This window comes from Anopheles marshallii, chromosome X, assembly GCF_943734725.1.
Source record: "Anopheles marshallii chromosome X, idAnoMarsDA_429_01, whole genome shotgun sequence".
Lineage (NCBI taxonomy): Eukaryota > Metazoa > Arthropoda > Insecta > Diptera > Culicidae > Anopheles > Anopheles marshallii.
This window is the reverse complement of record NC_071325.1, coordinates 5,288,552-5,296,957: the sequence shown is the minus strand read 5'-3', so window position 1 is coordinate 5,296,957 and position 8,406 is coordinate 5,288,552.

Here is an 8,406-nt window from a genome sequence, read left to right as displayed (position 1 = left end):
TTTGTGCTATGTTTTATTTTTTGTTCTTCATAGTTTCGGAAAAATATCTCATCTGCACTGTGAAAACACTGTGCCATTTCCTTTCGGTTGGGCCCGTATTGTTGCACCAAGCGAGAGTCCGCACGTGAAGGGTTTCCGCCCGGTACGATGATAGAACGACAACGCTGAGACTGGAACGGTATGGTGGTGAAGAGGGCGGAACGTGGGTAGGGAAGGGAGAATGGAGCAGGAATTACAATAGCTAGGCGTATGATGAACCAAATGATGAATCCGCCCTGCACCGGTACCTCCACACCCACCCATCCCCGTCGGTTCGGTCGCCCTAAAGGTCCGGTCCGTTCGGGTTTTTGATCCGCTTGCTCTGCCGAGCCGTTGTTCCGTGGCTGCTATAAATATCCAGCACCACCGTTCCCTTTTATTTTTACATTTCATCCATCCCGCGCATCGGGTGCGATCGGGCGACGATGCACGAGAAAGAAATAGAAAGGGAAAGATGTATGCGAACCGAAGCGCGCGAAGCAGAGCCGTGCGGAGGGAAAAACATATTGATGTCCAGGGTAGGTTAGTTGGGTTCCTGTTTATGTACGTGTGTCTGTATGCGGTTGTTTTCACAATCTGCCGCCCAGCCGAGCTGCAACCCGGCGTGGCAGCAGCGCGATGCAGAGCGAAAATTGCATAAAAATCCACACACCGCAAAGCCAACGACCGATGTGCATCCGGAATGCCGGAACACCCTGGGTGGGAGGGAAGACGAGATCATCTAAACAAGTAACACTAAACCATTACGGTTACCCGGTTATGGAAACTAAACTAAAAAAAATGTTGCTCCAAAACTCCTTTCGAACAGCGGACTATTTTATGGCGACCATATTTTTAGCACCTTGCGTTACCATCCGCAACCTTTTTGATGATATACAGTCCTTCAATTGATATTAAGCAAACAATAGCTACAGCATACGTGGAGAAATTAGATTTCATATCCCATTATGAAAGATATGTCTAGAACAAACTTCCGATTCGTCTTAAAGACGTTCACAACACCACATGGTGTCGGCTGCAATTTTTATAGCATCGCTACTGATGCTACTAATATGGAAAGATTTATTATGGAAGGTTAATTTCTAAATGCTATTCTGTTCTGATATGAGATGATAAATACTCAGAGGTTTGTAAATGAGTCGCTCGAATTCGAGTACTCAGGAGGGCGCTATATGGAATTCGTCTTACACAATTTTGGCACGGCGTTGAATGTGATGAAGGATATCTTGCTCGGATTTCATATTTATAATATTTCCGATTCTAAGGCTGCCGTTGACTGGTGATATCGATATGAAATTCTCATATCTTTAGTATCACATTACTCCATTGTTGTTTCCATTTGTAGCCAATCACTAAGCTCAAAGTAATCCGCTCCAAAACGAGAGAACTTAATGCATCTTTCAACAGTTGTTTACAAGCATAATTGGAGTAGTAACGTTACTGACCCTCGAAATTCCTCCAGTGTGACACATACCCAAAGCACACCTCAAATAAGCGAACCCTTAACTGGAAGGATTACATCTGCTTCTAATTATGTGAGAGAAGCCTTGGCCTGCCTCAATATTCACTCTTTTGGGTCATTGGTAAAGCCCGGATGAGATTTGAACACCGAGCAGTTAAATCCTATAGTGAATAGTGAAATCAACTTTATGAAGCGGTGTGGTACACGGTTGGAAGAACGATTTGACACTTTTTTGAACACGGTACGCTCAGCAACTTTGTACCAAGGTCGACAACATAATGAACAACCTTGGCAGATGAAGCAAACCCTGTAACCGTTTGCTCTTCTACAGTGTGTGACATAACTCTGCGGTCATTACATTTGTTGAGAATTGATAGAGATAGTCCAAGGTCAAGTTATAAATGATCTTTCATGAGATTATTAGGGATAAAATAGGCTGTTTAATGGTGTTTGTATATTTTGATCGCCAAGTTCTAAATGGTTTAATGTTGCATAAATATACCGCCCCTTATGTGAATATAAATGTTTTTCAAATTGAAAAATTATTTGAAAATTCAAGCAGTTTTAACGCATCGAGAATATTAAGATTTTTGTTCTACAGTTTTACGCGCATTCCTTGATATTCATTACCTTCAAAAATGTACAATATTTCAAGGTCACGCGGATTTTATAGAATCAAACATTGCATGATGAAGTCGAAAGTTTATATCAAAATTCAAATGGCTGGGATAAAATATTAATTTATAAATTTATAAATATATAAATTACCCTCTTGGCAACTCATATAGAAACCGTCCGGCTTCTTCTCGGCTCCTTCTGGTCTACTTATTCAAGGAGGTCACTTTAAATTATCACCTTATTGTCACAAACCCCAAGAACCTGAAAAGGGAGACAGCATGATAGTCTCGAACCCCATGTGTAAGAATCAGTGTCACTTAGGCAATAGGATAGTACAGGTAGTCCCCGATATACGCGGATTTGAAGATACGCGGTAGTAGAAAATTTGAAAGTTTAGTTAGATTATAGCACAAAATTAAGGTAAAAATGTGAAAATTTGGTCAAAAATACCTTTCTTTGTCATACAAAACAGTTGTCCCTTATAATAGCTTATCATGGGGACAGCCTGTATATTGTTGTAATTTAGAACGCATCTGTTAGCTGAAAACAGTTTTATAGCACACAAATTAGAGTTTTTTTACAAAACAAAACAAATAATTAATGAGAGCTTCCATGCTGCATTATTGTTTAAGATAGTTGCTGAAACCCTTTCAACCAAGTGATGAGTATGGTGCATACGTCGCAAAAATGCCTGCTATTATTATATAAAGCCGCACCGTAATCGATGCGCTCGGGACATTTTACAGACCGCGCCAGTTGAAATACCCGCATTCCGCAAACGCCCCCTCCCTCATGCTGCCCACCAGAACCACCAGAGAAACGATATTTGATTGTTTATCGTTTTCCGTCTCCGTTTGCCGCGCTCACCGCATTGCTTCGCGCTGTGGTTTGGATGCACTCCAAGGCCGATCTTCGGTCGCTGCGTTGCGTGCTTGCTACGTCCGTCGCAGACCGGTCACAGCAGGAGGGGGTTTTTCTCCGCCCAACACATTTTTCCGATGCACTTTTCCGATGTTGTCACCCACCCAATCCTAGCACTCTCATGTACCCCTTTTTTCGCGTTTTCATAATTTACCGCTGAAATTATCACCTATCGAAAGCCGCCCATTTCCCGCAAACCTGCAACACCCGCGCTCCGCCCCAATACCTCCCTCCTCGCGATCCTATTTAAAAAGGTTCGGAGTGTGCAGTTTCGGTTACCCCTGTAGTTATAGCGGTAGTTGTTGCTTTTTGCTGAAGTGGTGCAAAATTTAACGACTCAAAGCCGTGACCTAAACGGCAGCAGCCAGTGCGTCGGAAGCGCTAGTTCGGCAAGTGTCGTAAAAATATGGCACTGCACTCCAGTCCACTCCACCACAGCACGCTAAAATTTGAAGGTGTGTTGCGAACCCCCCCAAAAAATAGAATACAACACACGATGGACTGTACAAACACAGGAACATGGGACCGAAATGGTACGAAATATGATTGCCATTTTTACGACTTTCCGGGCGTAAAATGCAACGCAGCAGTTCATATGCGTCTCCACTGCTGCACCGCACACTTTCACCGTTTCTGCTGTCTGCAGTTTGCATGCGGCACCATTCGGCAATACCAGCTTTGACGAGATGTGCTGATTGAGCCGAAAGATGATCTCACTAGTTTCTATTTGTTCCAAGGTATGCCTCCAAACCGTACGGATTGGCGCGTTTGGCGGGTGCAATTTTTACTGCACAAGATTTTATTATCAATTTTTAGTGTCGTCGCACTGCACGGCAGCACTCCTTCCCGGCTGCCACTCTCGTGGCAGTAAAAAGGGCCCGATCGGGTTGACCTGCGGTTGCGGGTGAGTGAGCGTGTAGTCCCGATTCTAATGGGTTGCACGCGCGCGTACGCAACGTACCGCCACGAGTGCCGCTGCACTTTTGCAAAACTACTTCAAACTGAGCGCTTACGCCTCTGGGGCAGCTGCTAATTTTACGACTATTATTATGGCCTCGGGCCGGGAAGTGGTGCGCACGGGTCAGGACCAGCAACCGTTGCCGGCTGAACAGTCGATCGATGTCCTTCTAGTGCAAATGCGTCATAAAGCTATGGCAGCAAAATTTTCGACAGTCGTAAAATTATGTAATTTATGCTTGCATTTTATTTGGCCAATCCTGCCGGTCCAGATGCAGTGTTTTACAGCTTCTTCTCTTCATACATTGCACTTTGCAAACAGTGGTTATATGGTTACATGCTTAACATAAATCTAGTAACGATCTAGGGTATATGGCACCTAGCAACATAGATTATTTACAGGAAATCCAAAAATTACGGATATAAACCATGATAGTCGACAGCAGTAAGGGGGAGTAAGACGTATTACCTCCTTTCTCAAACAGGCAACACAAACAGAAGTCATAATAAGAATCTTCCGTTTTTGACAACTGATCCAAACAATCTAGACATCCAGATCTAGACCTCAAGGTTTCATACTGATATAAAGTACCCTCATCCAAAAATAAGTAGATTAGAACAGATCTATTTTTTTATTTCTAGATTAGATATAATTATAGCAAAATTTAGTATATTAGTCTCTAATCGGAGAAATGTTGATTATATTGCACTGTAACATTGCAAAACAAACATAACAAATGTATTGTATGGAATTGCTTTTTTGCAAATAGTTTTTGACGATTTTCCCTTTACTTTTCATGTGTTTTTTTATTAATTATCCTGATTGTTTATTTTTTGTACGTAAATAAAGCTTTTCCATAATCTTGACGTTTGTACTTTGGAGCTTCAAAAGCTACCCTGGGTTGGTGGCTTGTAACACCCTGATGACTAATCCATCCGGTCACACGTTTCGCTCACATGCTCATCCTCACCCGGCGGGGCAACCAGGGAAGAATAAATCAAACTTTACGTGTCCAAAACGTGAAAGTGTCGTGTACACACACGTTACTGCTTGCTATAAAACGGGGCTAGTCTTTCGCGTTACCCTTTGCTCGCTCTTTCGCCCCTTTTTCTCCAGTCTGCACCCCACCCGTACGTCCTCCGAAGTGTGGACGGCCTAATTAACGCAAATGTGCCGAAATGTGCCGATGATAGCGGTGAACCATTGGCAAAGCAGATGGGGTACAAACGCAGACATGACAGTGAAAAATTTATCGCTCGTAAAGTCAATTGCTAAATTACACAGCTGAGTGTTGGCAGCACAAGCATATGACTGTCAAGCAGAGATATTGTAAGTACCGGTGGTTTTTGATGGGTAGTAAAATGTATTCTACAGATTGTCAAGCCACCAGACGAGCATTCTCTCACGCTAAATAATCTTGGAACGATTTCTACACACTTTTATTTTTGCATGCGGTGGAAATATGCTTTATGGCAACGAATTCCATGTGCTTCCTTTGACTTTATATTTGATGGAGAAGTTTATGGCACATGGCGCAATAGATCATGCAATACCAATCACGTACGTACTACCTGGTAAGCATTCCAATTCCACGGCGAAAATGGACAAATATTTTCAAAGTTCCACTGTAACTTACACCGTATCGCATTTGTGTACCGAGCTGTCTTGCGCGCGGTGAAGTATTTCATAAAAGTATCGAAGCCATAACACACTCAACAGCACGCTCAATTAAGTTCACTACTGCGAGTGCTTCCCTTCGCGCGCTTCAGGGGGTGATTGCTATTTTCGGGTGTGAATTCCGTCACTGGTTGTTGTCGGCGAGTATTAGGTTTCATCGACAGTGGTTCAGGGCCGGCCCAAAACGCTTCAAAGGTGTGTCGCAGGTACGCGAACGGGCGGATTGAATTATCATTCCACTAGACGGCCAATTTCAGCCTCAAGACCGGCTGCAGTCGGTCCACCATTGTCACCACGGGGACGGTTCTGCGAACCTATAAACTTTGTTTTTTAATGTTAAACGTTGCACAGTAGGATATTTTATATAATTTGAGTACTTAATAAGTTGCTGTGTGGTAAAATGTTGTTTTTGATTAAATGTTTACACTGATTTTGGACTTTTGTACATAATTTTTGAAAGATATACTGCCTGGCCATATAAAATTTAGGAATTTTTGTTTGTAACAAAATTTATTTCGAAAATAAATGATTAATCATAATAAATTGAACTGTTTTTTTTATAAATCTCTAATTAATTGTTGATTTAAAAGCCTTTCATTGAAAGTTAGTTTACTTTTCCAGAGCATGAACAATAAAAACTTACCTTATCAGAGACTTCTCCAATCCATCTTGATGATAACTCCCTAAACCAATACACATACAAACAAACAAACAAATAATTGAAAACATCATATCTCCTTTATTTGTATCTAATTGTAATTGTTGTAAAACATAATTAGCAACAATAGCACATGACCATTAAACACGAATCAACAAAAACAGTTAGAGATATTTTTAAATATTGTACTTTATTATAAAAAAAACAGAAGAAAATTAAAAACATATCTATAAACAGGCTATCTATCTAAGATTTTTTCCGGCTATACGACCAAAACTCTGAAGAAATTGTGTACTTAATTTTTTAAATTAAATAATTTTAACTTTATAACAATTTTCATAATTGATCATTTTTTAATCGAACATTAATCGATTGTCTTAAAAACGGTTAATGCTCCCTACAAAGGGTTTTCCGTAAAAAACTATTAAAAAAAAATAGAGGCAGTAGTCGAAATGATTAAACTCAATTGAAAGAATACATTTACGATGATTAAACAATAATATTTTTTCCCAAAATATGACCCAGTACAACACTTGCATGTTGCCATAGTGCATTAGGCGCACCCATACCGGGATTTGACTTCCGTGAAGCGAGAAAATTTGCTCGTGGCATCCTATAATCAGCCATCCTTTTACACCAACTCCCCCCCTGGTCTGGTTTCCCGCCGTACAGACGCCGATCCGATGCAGCCTCAGTGCTGGCGAGATGCAATGCGAGATTATAGGTTCGATAATCAGCTGCATCTGATGCCTTCCTCCTGCCCAACCGTCTTTCCATCCGCTGGGCGAATGTACCCCTCTCACCCCCCCCTCATCTTCCACCCCTTAGCACATTGCCACAACGTGACAATTTTGCCCGATGTCATGCAGTTGCGCTAGTTAGTGTGCACCAACCCATCGGCTGGGCAATTTATTTACCGCGATAACCCAATGGTTGATCAACCATCCCCCCACCCCATTTCGAGTGGAACAAAATGCACCGGCTGCATTCGTGAACGTGCCGGAATGTGCGGTAGAAATCGTTAGTCTGCCAAACCGCGAAAACACACTATCACTGCACGGCCTTTCCACTGCGCGGGTCAAAACAAAATACACACCACCCCAAGTGGGTGACGAGGAAGGTGGCTAGTGGGAGGGATGGTTATGGGGTGTGGAATGATTGGACGGGAGTGCACACACAAACACACAAAAAAGGCTACAACTCGTTCGATTTGTGTTATATAAGCAGACAGTTGGCGCTAGTTTTGCAAAGCCCAAGCCCATTTTCATGCTCCGTGTTTTTCTTCTGTTTTCCTTCCATTTTTGCCTTTGCGCCACCTTATTCCTTCCCCACCCCCGCCGTCAGCAGTTCCACTGTTTCTATGTTTATGTTTGTTTTGTTCCCATCACGGTACGTCAAGTGCCGTTGCGGACAACAAACAAACTTCAGATAAGCGAACGGCGAACGCGTAGTTGTATTCGTATGCCACATCTTATCGACCCGACCCGGGAGGATGAATTGGTTTGCGACAAAATTGTTGTCCCGCACGGTGTGCCGCTTGCATCTGCAGTGCATGGTGGAGTGCAATTTGGTCGGCCTGCCTAGCCGTAACGTAACACCGGTGCAAACAGTGCGGAACTGTTGCCCCGGCGTAAGATACAACCTTGGCAGTGCGTATAATTCTGGACACAATTTACAACAGGGTTTTTTTTTGTTAATTCACCTGTTTCTGACCCCATTTTAGGGGTTTGTTATATCAAGTCTAAAAGTGGATTTTTAATTGTTGCTTGATTCCCCTCCAAACGCAAGTTCGTCGGCTGCGGTGGCGTTTAAGTCATTTGTAAATAAAACAGCAGGGGGTACATTCATTCGATAAAGCCATGTGCTTTAATGACACAAACCATATTTAAATGTTTTTACTACACAAATTAATGCTGAACGAGTAGCGCCTATGTTACAGTGTTATTATTTCAAGCATGGTTAATTGTGGCACTGGTGAAACAAGACTAATTTTTTGTTATTGTTTTTGTTGCGCATTTTTAACGCTTTCGCCATACTGTACCGCACCATCCCTAATCCGATCGTCTGTTGTGA